The 18,370-nt window shown below is 42.2% G+C and overlaps 1 protein-coding gene across 2 annotated transcripts in view; it reads left to right on the top strand.

Moving 5' to 3' along the window:
• Positions 1 to 18,370, top strand: part of LOC110527764 (chemokine-like protein TAFA-2) — a 192,251-nt gene that overhangs the window by 129,503 nt on the left and 44,378 nt on the right. The window lies entirely within an intron of this gene.

Here is an 18,370-nt window from a genome sequence, read left to right as displayed (position 1 = left end):
AACAGAGGACTCTGGATGAGTGTGGTGCAAACTCACCTGAGCGTGACGCCAGAGTGCCATGCCTGTTGCCTCGACTCCCAGAGGAACCAACACGGCACTGACCGGCAGTGTGTCTTCTGCGGCCACAGATGGCGCATGTGATGTCTTGTCTTGTTTCCATACACACCTGGTTTACATTTCTCCAATTAAGCTACTTGTATTTAACCCTCTGTTTCCCATCATGTTTTCATGTTAGGTGGTGTTAGTTTACTCGCTCTACTCCTCCAGTTTCCCTATGAGCAGCCCCTCCTAACTCCATTGGCACCGGAGCAGGGGTGCTGGATGATGGAACTGACAGAGCCCCCTCTGGACGTCCGCGGTTATCCAACCGGATGGACAAATCCACCAGTTGGTCGAAGGAAATGGTGGCATCCCTGCAGGCGGACGTCCTCTCGTAGGCTGCATCGATAATGGTCGGTGAGGGCCCTGTCCTTCCAGCCTGCTCCGTCGGCCAACGTCCGGAGTTCCAGGGCTAAGTCCTGGGCGCTCCTCGTCCCCTGTCTCAGAAGGAAGAGCCTCTCCCTCACCGCTCTGCCCTGAGGTGGATGGTTGAAGATGGCCCTGAAGCGACGGGTGAACTCCTCGAAGTGGTATGGCGCCACATCTCCTTCTCTCCACACGGCGTTTGTCCACTCCAGTGCTCTCCCTGTGAGACAGGAGACGAGGGCGGCCACTTTCTCCCCTCCTGAGGGAGCTGGGTGCACAGTGGCCAGGTAGAGGTCCAGTTGTAACAAGAATCCCTGTGCTGCTGTTCCATCATACTCCCTAGGAAGGGAGAGACGCATCCCACTGGAACTCTCTCCGGATGGAACAGATGGAGATAACCAAAGTGGTACTGGTCGAGGCACTGGATAGACTTCCTGTCTCTCCCAGCGATCCATGGTCTGGACAACACGATCCATCATGGCACCAAGATGTTGTAACAAGGCCGAACGCTCCTGGATGCGCTCCTCGACTCCTCTAACCAGGGTATCAGCTCCTGCTGACTCCATTGAAGGTGTTTAATTCTGTCAGGGTGGTGTATTGGAGGCAAAGTCAAGTGCAGGAGAGCAGATATTAATGAACAGGCACACTTTTATTATAGTTCCAAAAAACGAGAGCACTACATAAATCAAACGCGCTAAAAAAAAACGGAACATAAAAATAGAGCGAGTAAACTAACACCACCTAACATGAAAACAATTACACACAAAACATGATGGGAAACAGAGGGTTAAATACAAGTAGCTTAATTGGAGAAATGTAAACCAGGTGTGTATGGAAACAAGACAAGACAAATGTATATACGAAAAATGGAGCGGCGATGGCTAGAAAGCCCGTGACGTCAATCGCCGAACGAACAAGGAGAGGGGCTGACTTCGGCAGAAGTCCCTACTTGGAACCCCATTTGTAGTAGGAGAGGGGAGAGTGATCAGTATGGAGATGGGTGAACCACTGGGCCACCGCAGGGGGTTTGCTAGCACAATAAGACATCATTTGAGATAATTTAGAGACACTCACCACAAACTACACTTGACCTGATAACTACAATAGTAACCACTCTTGTGTGATATAGTTGTTGTTGTGCATACAAACCAAACAATGCCTTTTAGATATTGTTCATTTTCAAGCAAATCTACTTATATGGCTCTTTGTTATGACTCAACCTTTGGCATGATAAATAATTCACCTAATGTGGCAACGCTTCTAAACAAGCCCAGAAGAAGAACAACAACATAATGCAGTGTGCACATGAAATGTTGAATTCTCTAAGCTGTCCACTTCTTCTTACACAAATGCTATTTCTACATCAAATGTCCTTCTACAGCACCTCAGTCCTTCCTGAATAAACACAGCATCATACCTCTCAATCTCTCAGTTTATATACCCAGCTGCCATTCGGAGAGATCTATAGCATGGGACGTCTGAGGCTGTTCTAATCTCAATGGTCTGCCACTGGAAAATAAAGCCACCTGACCCCCCGTCTGTCACCCAATAGTGTATTTCAAATAGGCCCCACATCTCCATCTCTTCCATCTCCTCTCCCCATTGTGTTATCCACCTGCTCTCTAAAATGTCACCCCGATTCATTGCCATGGGCCACACAAACACACACACACGCACACACATACACACACAGCTCTGACTTCTACACTACGCCCAGCACTGTCCCTGGGGAGGACGTGATCTGCTCTGCCGCTAGCGACGCTGCCCACCCACTGCCCATCAGAATGTCAGCACCAGTCCCAGAGCTATTCTGTTCTCTCTGCCCTGCTTTGGCTGTAGGCCACTTGAAGTTCGCCATTACAAATCTACAAGGCTCCCCAAAGGACCACATTGCATCCAGAGTACACTCTAAAAAAAGATGGATTAAAAACATCCCAGCGCTGGGTTATTTTGACCCAGCTAGTTGGACCACTTAGTTGGGCTGTTTCCTTTGAAAAAGGGAGGTAGCTTTCAGATAGTTATTTTGGGTCACCCGTGAGAGTAAATGTAATTCCGTAACTGTTGTGTTGTATAGTAATCATAAGTCATGATTGAGCTCTGAGAATTGTATAGCTTTAATGAGGATTACACAAGAGTATGAGTTCCTTTAGTGCCTATGTATATCTCAATGTTGGGATGGATACAAGTATGTTATAATATGTGAATAATGTTATTACATCTATATTAAAATAGGTACTTAATATAATGAACAGGAATTACATTTACTCTCCTGGGTGGCCAAAAATAACTATCTGAAAGTCACATCCCCCAATGGGCCTCGTGAAATATACCTATGGTTGAAGAAAACCCAGCTGGGGGTTCACCCAACAAGAAAGTGAATAAAAGCCTAACTGAAAGGATTCAGACCCTTTGACTTTTTCCACATTTTGTTACATTACAGCCTTATTCTAAAATGGATTACATTTTTAAAATCCTCAACAATCAACACACAATATCCATAATGACAAAGCAAAAACAGGTTTTTAGAAAAACAGAAATACATTATTTATGTAAGTATTCAGACCCTTTGCTATGAGACTCTGAATTGAGCTCAGGTGCATCCTGTTTCCTTTGATCATCCTTGAGCTGTTTCTACAACTTGACTGGAGTCCACCTGTGGTAAATTAAATTGATTGGACATGATTTGGAAAGGCACACACCTGTTTATATAAAGTCCCACAGTTGAGAGTGGATATCAGAGCAAAAACCATGCATGAAGACTAAGGAATTGTCCGTAGAGCTTCCGAGACACGATTGGGGAATGGTACCAAAAAATGTTGCAGCATTGAAGATACCCAAGAACACAGTGGTCTCCATCATTCTTAAATGGAACAACCAAGACTCTTCCTAGAGCTGGCCGCCCGGCCAAACTGAGCAATCGGGGGAGAAGGGCCTTGTTCAGGGAGGTGACCAAGAACCCGATGGTCACTCTGACAGAGCTCCAGAGTTCCTCTGTGGAGATGGGAGAACCTTCCAGAAGGACAACGATCTCTGCAGCACTCCAGCAATCAGGCTGTTATGGTAGAGTGGCCAGACGGAAGCCACTCCTCAGTAAAAGGCATATGACAGCCCGCTTGGAGTTTGCCAAAATGCACCTAAAGAATATCAGACCATGAGAAACAAGATTCTCTGGTCTGATGGAACCAAGATTGAACTTTTTGGCCTGAATGCCAAGCGTCACGTCAGGAGGAAACCTGGCAATATCCTGGTTGTGGTGCATGGTGGTGGCAGAATCATGCTGAGTTTTTTTTTTCAGCGGCAGGGACTGGGAGACTAGTCAGGATCAAGGCAAAGATGAACAGAGAAAAGTACAGAGAGATCCTTGACGAAAACGTGCTCCAGAGCACTCAGTACCTCAGACTGGGTGAAGGTTCACCTTCCAAACAGTACAACGACCCTAAGCATACAGCCAAGACAACACAGGAGTGGCTTTGGGACAAGTCTCTGAATGTCCTTGAGTGGCCCAGCCAGAGCCTGGACTTGAAACCGTTCGAACATATCTGGAGAGACCTGAAATAGTTATGCAGCAATGCTCCCCATCCAACCTGACAGAGCTTGAGAGGATCTGCAGAGAAGTATTTTAGAAACTCCCCAAATACAGGTGTGCCAAGCTTGTAGAGTCATACCCAAGAAGACTCGAGGCTGTAATTGCTGCCAAAGGTGCTTCAACAAACTACTGAGTAAAGGGTCTGAATACTTATGCAAATTTATATTTCTGTTTTTCCATTTCCAAAAACCTGTTTTTGCTTTGTCATTATGGGGTATTGTGTAGATTGATGAGGGCAAAAATCAATTTAATAAATTTTAGAAAAAGGCTGTAACCTAAAAAAATGTGGAAAACGTCAAGGGGTCTGGAATACTCTCCGAAGGCACTCTAGTAAAATGAACCCATGTTTGGGTAATGGAGTTCTTTTCAGGACGGATGGCCTATTGGGGGTGTGGCTTTCGGCTAGTTATTTTGGGCCACATGTGAGAGTAAATTACATTCCTGGTCATATAAAGTTTGTACTCTTTAAAGTAAATACATATTTCAATATTTTAGCATTATATTTTCATATGAATATAATACAATTATTATAGGACGGTCAAAATAATGTTTTCAGGAAATGTGATGATATTTGTATGAAACCAGATCAAAGCAAGTTGACGAAGTATGAACAATTACTGTTGCTTCTACATTGATGAATTTTAGACAAAGTTACTGGTCCCCTCCATGTCAAACACTTTGATTAGTTATTAACTGCAGAAGACATCACCTTAACTTTAATTTTAATACACCAATGGTAACATGATAATCTCTTACCTAATTTAAATAAGTACTGCCTTGTAACCAACATCGGAGAAGGCGTGTTTACAGAGGAGTATACTTTACATAGCTAAATATCTACTCTACTGGTGCCAAGATTTGACTGTTAAAAGTTTACCCTATTCATCTATGGCAAAGATACTTTCCCCCCTTTCATCTGTGTTTGGTGTTAGCTAGTTACTGGCTAGCTAGGTCTTCAGCCAGCACTCGAGTCAACACATCCGCCAGTGCTGCTGTGAACCACATCATGAGATACATGCCAAATGGGAGATGTACACTACCCTTCAAAAGTTTGGGGTCACTTCTTGTTTTTGAAAGAAAAGCACATTTTTTGTCCATTCAAATAACATAAAATTGATCAGAAATACAATGTAGACATTGTTAATGTTGTAAATGACTATTGTAGCTGGAAACGGCAGATTTTTTATGGAATATCTACGTAGGCGTACAGAGGCCCATTATCAGCAACCATCACTCCTGTGTTCCAATGGCATGTTGTGTTAGCTAATCCAAGTTCATCATTAGAAAACCCTTTTGCAATTATATTAGCACAGCTGAAAACTGTTGTTCTGATTAAATAAGCAATAAAACTGGCCTTCTTTAGACTAGTTGAGTATCTGGAGCATCAGTATTTGTGGGTTCGATTACAGGCTCAAAATGGCCAGAAACAAAGACTTTCTTCTGCAACTCATCAGTCTATTCTTGTTCTGAGAAATGAAGGCTATGCCATGCGAGAAATTGCCAAGAAACTGAAGATCTCTACTCCATTCACAGAACAGAAGCAAACTAGCTCTAACCAGAATAGTAAGAGGAGTGGGAGGCCCTGGTGCACGACTGAGCAAGAGGACAAGTACATTAGAGTGTCTAGTTTGAGAAACAGACGCCTCACAAGTCCTCAACTGGCAGCTTCATTAAATAGTACCCACAAGACACCAGTATCAACGTCAACAGTGAAGAGGCGACTCCGGGATGCTGGCCTTCTAGGCAGAGTTGCAAAGAAAAAGCCTTATCTCAGACTGACCAATAAAAATTAAATATTAAGATGGGCAAAAGAACACAGACACGGGACAGAGGAACTCTGCCTAGAAGGCCAGCATCCCAGAGTCGCCTCTTGACTGTTGACGTTGAGACTCAATATATATTGGTTGAGATGATTTTACTGCAACACTGCTCACTGCATCCAAGTTGCTTGACGTATGCGTTTCAAAGAGCTGTCAGTCAAGGCGAGCTCATGAATATAAGATGCAAATCATAATCTTTCCAAAAACCGGCAGTGTCGAATAAAAATGAAGCGGTTGAAGTGTTTCCATGATCCATTTAGGCAAATGAATAATAAATTGGCGATAGCCTGTATGCCCTCCAACTGTCTCATGCCATGGTTGAACTTGTACTCCTGTAGATCTAACATAATTGGATGGTGAAACTTGCATCCAACCAACCAGAAAAGCAAGGTGAAGCAATTCCGGCATTCTTGAAAGTCAGGACAATCCTTGTCCTGCAAACAATGATTATTTTGAACTTCCTTGTAGTTAGCCATGAGTACTTTTCAGAATGACTGTTCAGGACCTCTCCCACATTGGGATATGCATAGGCACGTGTGTAAGCCTCATAAAAGCTACAAAATTGTCAGTGCTCAACCTTAAAGAAACAGGAGTGGAGGATCTATTTTTTGCAAGAAGTAGGCATTTACAATTATATGTGGAGTGGAGCTATATAGTTAAGTGATAACATCACATGTCCAGTATACATTAAAAATTATTTGGCAATCATTTATTTAAAAAAACAAACACAGTTTACATTATAACTTGTCACAATAAAGTTAGACAAAAGAAAAATCCACCCCCTGAATGTATAAAAATGTAGTTGATCTTCAGAACATTGCTCCTATATCTGCATTTTCCATTACACGTGGCAATGATTTTTTCTTTGCTACATTGTTTTTGTTGAATTAACCTGGGTCAATAGAAACCTGCCTAGTGTTACACAGGTCGGAGAGGCAGGCTGCAAGGTTTAGACAAACCCCAACTGGTGCAACCCAAATACTAGCCTAATAGAATGCCGAAATAATGTCTAGACACTTTTGTCCAGGGTGGGTGAAGTTTATATATTGCCTGGCTGGGCTGTGGGACAGTGGATGCACATTGATAATTCAAATGGTACTGTTAACCAGAGGTTTGCGGTGAATTACTCCCTGCTATCAACCAATCAGCATCCAGGATCCAAACAACCTGGTTTATACCTCTAGCTACCCTGCAACTCAAAATAAATCTGGTGGGTTTTAGACTTTGATAGAAATGTGGAACGGGGAGTCTGAGCCTCGATCCTCAATCCAATGACAATGATTTGCAATGCTGATGAATGCAATTAGTGGAGAAGTGCTAACAGCGTAGCAGTAATTCGGTCTACACTGAGAGCCTTGCCCTTACCCGGCGATTAGAACCCATTTTAAGTTTAGTCAATTGTCTTGTTGTTAACTGGGAATGCTTGGTTGAGGCTGAGCACCAAGGGTATCACCTTCCAAATTGGCCATTGTCCCATTCTCTTGCACTCCTCAAGGGATTTTAACATTCTGTTTGAATTTCTAATGCCTTGAATAATTTAGAGCAATAAATATGCCAATGATGGCCATTATATACTATAAAGATTATGTGGTCGTAACGTGCCAAAGTGAGGATTATGGCTCAGAACAGGTTCCTCTTGGTTATGTGTTATTAGCTCAGGATGGGAGTGAACTGAAATATTCAGCCCAGGTAATGTATGTAGGCCTATGTATGTACTAGTTACAAGGAGCATGGTAAGTGCTTGTGGAAAGATAATGAGCTATGTGAGTCCAATGTATTTGTCTAATTCTCAATTGGTGATTGAAAACATTTCTACAAGTGCTCATTAAGAGTATGAGTTCATAAAGAGTGAGAGTAACATTTGGGAGAGTTCTGGTGGAAGTATGAACATTTCAGCAAATGTGGTGAGTGATGATTGGCTCAAATCACTTTGTTGTGAGTTATGATAGGCTCATACCACTTTCTGGAAAACTGTATTTCTACGTCCTATTCAGCCTAAAATAGCATCTAATGGGTATCCAAATAAACGCCCCATCGTACAACATATTTCTTCCATTCCCTCTGGGATATCCGAGATGTTTATGTTATTGTTTATTATTGTGATTATGCTTTATTTCTCCCCCACAGCTGAGGCATAGTGCTCACCAAGTTTAGCATCTGACTGAGTGTTTCAAATAGTCTAGCATCTGAGTGTTTTGGCACAATGCTATCCCAACATGGCTAAGAATATGTCAGTCAGGTTTAATGTCCTCCTCTAAAAGCTATTTCCCATACTGTTATTACTGTTGAGGATTGACGGCCCCCGATCTTAAATGAAAGACATTTGCTTTAATAACTATCCTTTGAAACCTCTTTCCCATGAAAGAATAGCTAGATAATATAAATCCTTTCAGACATTTACGAGTGTTCATTCCCAGCCAAGCAACATTGAACAGGGTTTTTTCAACAGCAGCAACCACAGAGCCCTACTCTCTTCTTCCGCTCCTTTCTTTACAGCGATGCTTCGATATGCCCCAGTAGCTGTTCAGCAGGGGCTGAGTCGTGGCTGAATAAAGTGAAATATAAGCTTCAGAAATGCAGTCCATCAATCGCCTCTCCATCTTTCAGCCATGATCCATGACTCTTTTACCTCCCGGCTTGCATCTCTCTGCAGGAATGAAGTGCAGTACAGCGCATCACAGCGTCCACACTGAAACTATAAAAAAACACAAACAAGGCTGAGCAGCAAGTTTATGTGAATGAAGCATAACATTTAATGGGTGGGACTGCTGGATCGTTTCCTGAAATTGCTTTTTTTTAAAGTCTGTCAAAATGTTTCTGCAGGATTACCTAACGTTAACTACAGTGCCTTGCGAAAGTATTCGGCCCCCTTGAACTTTGCGACCTTTTGCCACATTTCAGGCTTCAAACATAAAGATATAAAACTGTATTTTTTGTGAAGAATCAACAACAAGTGGGACACAATCATGAAGTGGAACGACATTTATTGGATATTTCAAACTTTTTTAACAAATCAAAAACTGAAAAATTGGGCGTGCAAAATTATTCAGCCCCCTTAAGTTAATACTTTGTAGCGCCACCTTTTGCTGCGATTACAGCTGTAAGTCGCTTGGGGTATGTCTCTATCAGTTTTGCACATCGAGAGACTGACATTTTTTCCCATTCCTCCTTGCAAAACAGCTCGAGCTCAGTGAGGTTGGATGGAGAGCATTTGTGAACAGCAGTTTTCAGTTCTTTCCACAGATTCTCGATTGGATTCAGGTCTGGACTTTGACTTGGCCATTCTAACACCTGGATATGTTTATTTTTGAACCATTCCATTGTAGATTTTGCTTTATGTTTTGGATCATTGTCTTGTTGGAAGACAAATCTCCGTCCCAGTCTCAGGTCTTTTGCAGACTCATCAGGTTTTCTTCCAGAATGGTCCTGTATTTGGCTCCATCCATCTTCCCATCAATTTTAACCATCTTCCCTGTCCCTGCTGAAGAAAAGCAGGCCCAAACCATGATGCTGCCACCACCATGTTTGACAGTGGGGATGGTGTGTTCAGCTGTGTTGCTTTTACGCCAAACATAACGTTTTGCATTGTTGCCAAAAAGTTCAATTTTGGTTTCATCTGACCAGAGCACCTTCTTCCACGTTTGGTGTGTCTCCCAGGTGGCTTGTGGCAAACTTTAAACTACACTTTTTATGGATATCTTTAAGAAATAGCTTTCTTCTTGCCACTCTTCCATAAAGGCCAGATTTGTGCAATATACGACTGATTGTTGTCCTATGGACAGAGTCTCCCACCTCAGCTGTAGATCTCTGCAGTTCATCCAGAGTGATCATGGGCCTCTTGGCTGCATCTCTGATCAGTCTTCTCCTTGTATGAGCTGAAAGTTTAGAGGGACGGCCAGGTCTTGGTAGATTTGCAGTGGTCTGATACTCCTTCCATTTCAATATTATCGCTTGCACAGTGCTCCTTGGGATGTTTAAAGCTTGGGAAATCTTTTTGTATCCAAATCCGGCTTTAAACTTCTTCACAACAGTATCTCGGACCTGTCTGGTGTGTTCCTTGTTCTTCATGATGCTCTCTGCGCTTTTAACAGACCTCTGAGACTATCACAGTGCAGGTGCATTTATACAGAGACTTGATTACACACAGGTGGATTGTATTTATCATCATTAGTCATTTAGGTCAACATTGGATCATTCAGAGATCCTCACTGAACTTCTGGAGAGAGTTTGCTGCACTGAAAGTAAAGGGGCTGAATAATTTTGCACGCCCAATTTTTCAGTTTTTGATTTGTTAAAAAAGTTTGAAATATCCAATAAATGTCGTTCCACTTCATGATTGTGTCCCACTTGTTGTTGATTCTTCACAAAAAAATACAGTTTTATATCTTTATGTTTGAAGCCTGAAATGTGGCAAAAGGTCGCAAAGTTCAAGGGGGCCGAATATTTTCGCAAGGCACTGTAACTCACTTTTGTACATCGTGCTGGTCCATACAATTGACCTTATTTTAGCGCCCAAAAAAACGTAATACTTCCAGATCAACTGTAATACCAATGCCACTGTGAAGCACACTTTCTCCCCTTTCGAACAAAATCAATGACGAGACCTTCATGATGAGCAATGAGCTCTGTCGGGTCTTTTTAAAAATGGCGGGTGGGGATGTGAAACCTATTGCGTGATAGTGAAAAGGAGAGATATGTCACATCTTTTTTCAACCGATCTGTCCAACTTATCCCCTTTAAAATGTAAATAAAACACTATAGAGAGTTATTTAATGTGTCATTACATACCTATTTGAATGGTTTGTGTCGAATTTGAATCGGGTTTTTTGGGCGCTGCTAAAGTTATCTTCAAAAGTAAACAGCGGCTTTTGAGAGTCATGATGGCTTGCGGTGATGACGCAAAAAAATGACTAGGTGTCCCCCCCTTACCCTGTCCCTTTCCCTTTCTTGTTTTTAAACGGTGAGAGAAGCTCTACACCTGGTGGAGAGAGGCTATAAGACAGAATTAATGCTTTATGCGTGCTGTACATTACGTCATGACACGTCACAATTTAACGTACAGCGTCAGAGGGGTCAGTTTTTTCAACTTTTCTCCAATACTATTGATCCATTACCATGTCAATCAATGCTTGACTAGAAACGTAGTTCACACCCCAGATTTTGATGTCAATACAGTCGCTACAGTCCCATTAGTTTTCATTGCAGCCTCGTTTGAATGTCGCAGTTGCTCAAATTTGTACGGAATAGGGTAGTCACCATTATTAGGGGAAGGCACATTCATTGTGAGTTAGAAAATTGTCAGGTCATATTCACCTTGACCTGGTGGTATATTTACAAACTCGTCCTACAGGTTGGTTGGTGAAGACCACAATCCATTGTTCTCTAAGGCAATCCACTATTTAGTATGATAATGGAAATTACTGCACATAATATACTGTAGGTTATTTTCCACCTTTGGTCATAAGTGAATTTTTAAACTGATATATGTGAGGCGGCCTACGATAACCATTCGTATTTAAATCATGATTTCCTCATTGTTGCCGACTGGAGATAGAACTGTAACTGTGTGCCACTCTCACGCAGCGAACAAGGACCATATCCCCTTTGTTGCTCCACAGCTCTGGGTGTCTCATCTGTTTAGGATGAAAAAACACGGCTTACACTTTGCGAGAGGAGACGGCAACCCGTTTAGAGGTGACATGGCGGTTCTCTGACGGATATCAAGTACGTGTGGCATGTGAGATGAGAGAATATAGAAATGAACAGGATTCTCATGCTGCTGCGCTATAGGCTATGATCTCTCAAATGCTTTTTGTCGGGCCTGTTGGAGGGTTGCCACCACTGTGCAGATGACAAGGATGAGAAGGAGAGCGGACGCCATTGCTGTCTGGGGTAGTTTGAGAGACAGAGTCTCTGTTTTATATGGTAGTTGTAATGTTCCAAAGGAGGATTTCTAAATGGTTAATAGCCTTTTTACAGGTAATATGCTTTGATGAATGGAACTAGAATGCCAACAAGAGTAGCTACTAGCAAGTGTCTGCGCAATGCTGCAATACAGACTCAAAGCCAACACGGGTAGAATGTGCATGTACTACAAAATAGCTCTTGACGTTAAAACAATAACGCACAGCAGTGTATGTCTGGAGTGCCCAAGTTTACACAGTAGTTATTGATTCTACCAATAAAAAGGAGCTTGGCAATCAGAAACACCTCTACTCACCAACACAGTTTATTGCGAGGCATACAATGCTCTCAAAGCCAAAGTTTAATAATGTTGTGCTCCTCCACTCCTGCATTTACAATGACTGTCAAGAGAATGGAAAGCCATTCTTAGACACCATTTATTTTGAGTAGGCTTCGGATACTGTGTGTGCCCCTGGATTTAATATCTTTGGAAGCCATTCACTTCTATGTGTGCATGATTCCTCGAGGGAGCTGGATTGATCAATCAGTGGTTGGGCCCTAACATTGTGGCAGAGAGATGAATGTTGCTGACAAGGACTTCATCTACACTGCTTGGCCATACATTCACCAAGTGTCAGCACCCAGTCATCCATTTCTTTGCTCTTACAAATGGAGAGAATGCAAATATTTTTATCTGACTTTGAGTCTGACTTGTGACTGAAGGTATCATGATCCACGTTAATGTTGTAGTAATGGTCAAGTAAGGCACACTCATCTGTTTATAGTATTGTACACTATATGTCCTCTATATTGCTCCTTTTTTCTTGAAGAGCATCTTATGGAGTAGGGGTATTCAACTCTACCCTACGAGGTCCGGAGCTTGCTGCTTTTCTATTCTAGAGGATAATTAATTGTACCCACCTGGTGTCCCAGGTCTATATCAATCCCTGATTAGAGGGCAATAATGAAAAAATATAGTGGAACTGGCTTCGAGGTCCAAACTTGAGTTTGAGAGTTAAAGAGCATCTTATGCCACTGTTCAGTAGTTTAGCACTATACCTGTGCAACAAAACAAAATCATTGAAAAACTATAGAAGACTGTAAAGTCAACCAAACCTGTCCAAGATAACATTTGGTATCTTGGTCGGGTTTGGTTGACTTCATACAGTGTCGTGACTTTACTTTCATTAATCTGATGACTGTTATTTATCTAATTAACTATGTTTATTTGTTACCCAATTAAATTAATAATGTAACAATTAACTCATTAGGATTTGGGGCACCATGAGAGCGGTTGTTGAAATAGTTACCATCTCCCGAATTAAACTCTAACGTTCTTTACCTATCACATCCTAACAGTCAATGTATTAATCATGACCTTGTGTCATATCATCATTCTGAGGCGCCGTAACCTCCTGCATCTGCCGTACTTATGATTCAGCACTATACAAAATTGGTTTAATTATTTATTTACTAGCTAACGAAATGATAACACAGGATAAACATACACACTTATGAGAAAAGGTCCCTAGCGGACTGACACAACCTATTGTGGCTTGTTACAAAGGAGATGGACAGGGAGGGAGAGAGAGAGAGAGAGAGAGAGAGAGAGAGAGAGAGAGAGAGAGAGAGAGAGAGAGAGAGAAAGAGACACTTATCGTTGATACATTTTAGTAATCAGACACTGCACACGAACTGCCGCCTGTTTGGAGTAAGAAATCATTAATGTATTTACGTTTAAATGCCTTCGCTCGCCGTGGATCTCTGTCGGAAATAGCCGTCCTTAGGAAGGGTGTTGGGCCTTTCAGCGGCACGCTTGTAAGGCTCTGATTGTCCAAAAAGGTTTCTCTGTTGTTCTCCTCTCATTCGCTCCTGAAGCTTCATTGAAAACAGGCTAGCCAGCCGTGTCAATGGTTCCAGTAGTAGAATAGTAGAATGGTCTCACTAACTTTTTCACTAACTCTCACTAACTTTTGAAGAGATTTTACTTAGGACAGCTAATCAGCCGTACCAGTGATGGTCTGGGAGGTGACGTTATTGTCTCAAACCACTTTAGATGTGGGCTGCAGCTCTACGCCTCTCTGGTAGAAATTATCTTTTTTTTTACCAATCCTTTCATGCACTCTGGTAGAAAGGGACAGTTCCATCAGGCTGACGGGCTCTCTGACCTCACTCGGGGCGTGACTACTTACTGTGCAAAGTATATAGGAGACAATGATCTCTTGTGACTGCTAAAATCCCATTCCTATCTTCACAAAAACACACTCACAATTGTTCATATTTCATGCACAACTTAAAGGATTGAGACTTTGTACATGTAGTGTATATACTTTTCAAGTTACAGTATTTCCTTTATAACACTTTTAACGACATCACAAAATGGCAACCAATATGACATTATTATTCTTTAGCTCGCCTCTGACCATTCCCCACGTTCTCTGTTAGGAATATTTTTACAGTATTCACTTTAGAACCTGTTATTTTCAGCTGGAAACGTCTTTGGCGACAAAGGAACATTCCTGTGTTCATTTGGAGAGGGTTGTGATTTTGGATCTCCTCTCCTTTAATTTACGACAGGGTGTGAGCTATAAACGCCCCTCCAGCTCCCTCCTCCTCCACCCTGTGGATGACAGAGGGTCTGGTGATCTGACCCAATCCGGATCCTCACCGGACAGTCATGACAACAGTCTTCTATTGTTTTGTTTTGTTGCACAGGTAAAACTATTGAACAGTGGCAGTAGACCTACTGTGCAAGTATGCTCAGAGAGACTTGTCTTTTAAGTCTGTGGAGTTTTCTCTAGCCTGTCTCTGTGATGTGGACTTATTTACAGGGTACAACCAAGTGTGATTTTCAAACTCAGCAGGTTTACAGCTGGAGAGATATGAGTCAATGTCTTCAGAATACCATAAACCAATTAAGCACAGGTCTTCTGAGACTTAGAAAGCTTGCGGGATAAATATCTCAGATAACCAATATTTCTATGCCTGCTTTATATGCTTTAACAAGATAGAGGTGGAAAAAAACTATCTCCACTATCTCTTTTTCATATACCTCTTTCACCTAGTCCAAACATCTCTCCCCTTCTCTCTGTCCTCCCTTTGTTTTTCCATTTGGAAATGTTTACCTTGCGTTATGAGGACTTTAGGCTCGATCCCAGGTATTATATCACTGCTTGGACTATTGACAATACAATAGACAGAAAATAAAATACAATTGCATTGTTCTCATACACATATTTAGCAGATGCGGGTGTAGCGAAATGCTTGTGTTCCTAGCTCCAACAGTGCAGTAATATCAAACAGTAAACAACATTACAAACAACTCTAAAATGTAAAAGAAAGGAATTAAGAAATATAGAAATATTAGGAGGAGCAATGTCGGAGTCTGGAGTATAATAGGATGAAAGAAGCTCCACAAATGAACTTTTAACAAGGCACACCTGTTAATTTTAATGCATTCCAGGTGACTACCTCATGAAGCTGGTTGAGAGAATGCCAAGAGTGTGCAAAGCTGTCATCAAGGCAAGGGTGGCAACTTTGAAGAATATATTTTGATTTGTTTAAAAACATTTTGGTGACTACATGATTCCATATGTGTTATTTCAAAGTTTTGATGTCTTCACTATTATTCTACAATGTAGAAAATAGTACAAATTAAGAAAAACCCTGGAGTGAGTAGGTGTGTCCAAACTGTTGACTGGTACTGTATGTTGGGATGACATTATGGACAGTATATGGATAGAATATTTATTTTATCTGATGAATACATATGATAGAGTAGTTTAAGTACAGAAATAGCTAAATAGGATAGGCCTGGACTAGAATAAATTATGTACATATGAAGTGAGTAAAACAGTATGTAAACATTATGAAAGTGACCAGTGTTCCATGACTATTTACACAGGCACCAGCATTCTAAGGTGTGGGGTTGAGTAACTGGATGGTAGCCGGCTAGTGACAGAGACTAAAGTTCAGGGCAGGGTACTGGGCAGAGGCCGCTAGTGGTGACTACTTAACAGTCTGATGGCCTTGAGATAGAAGCTGTTTTTCAGTCTGTCTGTCCCATCTATGATGCACTTGTACTGACCTTGCCTTCTGGATGGTAGTGGGGTGCACAGGCCATAGCTCGGGTGTCCTTGATTATCTTATTGGCCTTCCTGTGACACTGGGGTGCTGTAGCTGTCCTGGAGGGCAGGCAGTGTGCACTGATGAGTTGGGCACCACCCTCTGGAAAGCCCTGCAGTTGCGGATGTTGCAGTTGCCGTACTAGGCGGTGATACAGCCCGACAGGATGCTCTCAATGGTGCATCTGTAAAAGTTTGTGAGGATCTTAGGGGCCAAGACAAATTTCTTCAGCCTCCGGAGGTTGAAGAGGCAGTGCTGTGCCTTGACCATTTCAGATTGTCAGTGATGTGTATGCCGAGGAACTTGAAACTTTCTCCACTGCAGCCCCAACGATGTAGATGGGGGTGTGCTCCCTCTGCTTTCTCCTGAAGTCCACAATCAGCTCCTTCATTTTGTTGATGTTGAGGGAGAGATAATTTTCCTGGCACCACTCCGCCAGGGCCCTCATCTCCTCCCTGTAGGCTGTCTCATCTTTGTTGGTAATCAGGCCTACCAATGTTGTGTCGTCTGCAAACTTGATGATTGAGTTGGAGACGTGCGTGGCCACGCAGTCATGGGTGAACAGAAAGTACAGGAGGGAGCTGAGCACACAAACTTGAGGGGCCCCTGTGTGAGGATCAGCATAGTGGAGGTGTTGTTGTCTAGGGCAGTGTGTAGTGTGATGGTGATTGGGCCGGCAGCCTTGCAAGTGTTAACACGCTTAAATGTCTTACTCATGTCGGCCATGGAGAATGAGAGCATACCGTCCTTGGGAACAGCGGTGGCCCGCGTCAGCAGCACTGTGTTTTCCTAAAAGCGGGCGAAGAAGGTGTTTAGCTTGTCTGGTAGCAAGAAGTTGGGGTGTCCGCAACGTGGCTGGTTTTCCCTTTTAAATCCGTGATTGTCTGGAGTCCCTGCCACATGCCGTGGTTAAATGCTGTGGTTTGCGCTTTCAGTTTTAGATGGCACGAATGCTGCAATCTATCCACGGTTTTTGGTTTGGATAGGTTTTTAATCGTTGTGGTGGGAACAACATCCCCTCTTCACTTCCTGATGAACAGTATACATTACAGTCCACATGATCAAAACACTCTTGAAGCAAGCATTCCAATTGGTCAGACCAGAGTTGGAGAGCAGACAGGCAGTCGTATATTCAGCATTTACTGGCTGTACTGTATTGTACGAGCTCTCCTTAGTCTTAAATGGTTCATGAGCAGCTTGAGCGTACAATTTAGTCATCATTTATTCATGCTGTGCTTCTATTGTCTACATGTTTTGATGGATGCTGTGGTCTGGGCCCACGCCCGGTGACTCTGTTCAGTGTTGTGATTTAGCCTCCCTATTCCGTGGGTTGAAAAGAGAGATCAGCTCAAACAGGAAATAAGGTTAAGCACATTTAGATTTCTGGTTTCACATCTTACTTTTCTGGTTCAAAAAATAAGTCAGTGAAGCTAAACCAGAGGATTCGTGCCTCAGTGGGCAGATAAGTTTGTTTCCTGTCTGTCAGAAATACAGACACAGACTATTCCTGTCAACAAGACGGTCAGGGAATTACATTACATTTGTGATGTTAATTCAACTTGAACATTTAGGATAGGCCTACTAGCTCAGCATCCCTGATAGTGATGTCCAGCCTGGGTCCTGTGTGGAGTGAGTTTGTTTGATCTCTGCTCCCCCGCAGCCCAAATGGCCAGGTTGGTTCTGCCATTAGTTCATAAGTGACTGGCTGTAAATTGCTGTGGCGATTACAGGTAATTGGGCTGCCTCTCTCTCTCTTTCTGTACTTCTCCAAAAAGCTTTTTCTGCCTTCAGCAGTGTCTGTGAGTGAGTAATGAGTGTGAGGACGTGCTGGGGCTAGTGCAACTGATCATCACTTTACAGGATTAGATGAGTTAGAATACACTTTACTGTGTGTGATGTGAAGCGGCAGAATCTTTCAAAGAGAAATTATATTTATACAGTATAATCCTGTGGCTTGCCATTGGATTTGAATTGTTCACATACTGGTGCTTTAGTGCGCATGTACACTCTTAGAAAAAAAAACGTAAAGTAGAACCATATAGGGTTCTTCGGTTTGTCCCCATAAGGGAGCCCTTATGCTGTTTAAAGCTGTTTAAAGGCACAGTCAACTTAGTGTATGTAAACTTCTTACGCACTGGAATTGTGATACAGTGAATTATAAGTGAAATAATCTGCCAAAATTATAGTTTGTTAACATGAAATGTGGTTGAAAAACAAGTTTTAATGACTCCAACCTAAGTGTTTGTTAACTTCTGACTTCAACTGTAGTATTCCTATCTGAATGGGTCTTGTTTGAGATCCTACTGTATCTTAAATAGTGCTCTAAACACCTTTAACCTCATTACAGTTAAGCTTTTGTAACTACAGAATCTATCGATTTAAATATCATACATTTCTAACAAGTATGAACTCAGAGGTTTGTCATGCAGCTGACCAAATTATGCAACATTTTACATATGAGTTAACAGAG

Source organism: Oncorhynchus mykiss, chromosome 7 (genome assembly GCF_013265735.2).
Source record: "Oncorhynchus mykiss isolate Arlee chromosome 7, USDA_OmykA_1.1, whole genome shotgun sequence".
Lineage (NCBI taxonomy): Eukaryota > Metazoa > Chordata > Actinopteri > Salmoniformes > Salmonidae > Oncorhynchus > Oncorhynchus mykiss.
The sequence above is the reverse complement of the archived record's forward strand: the minus strand, read 5'-3'. Positions and strand labels throughout refer to the sequence as shown.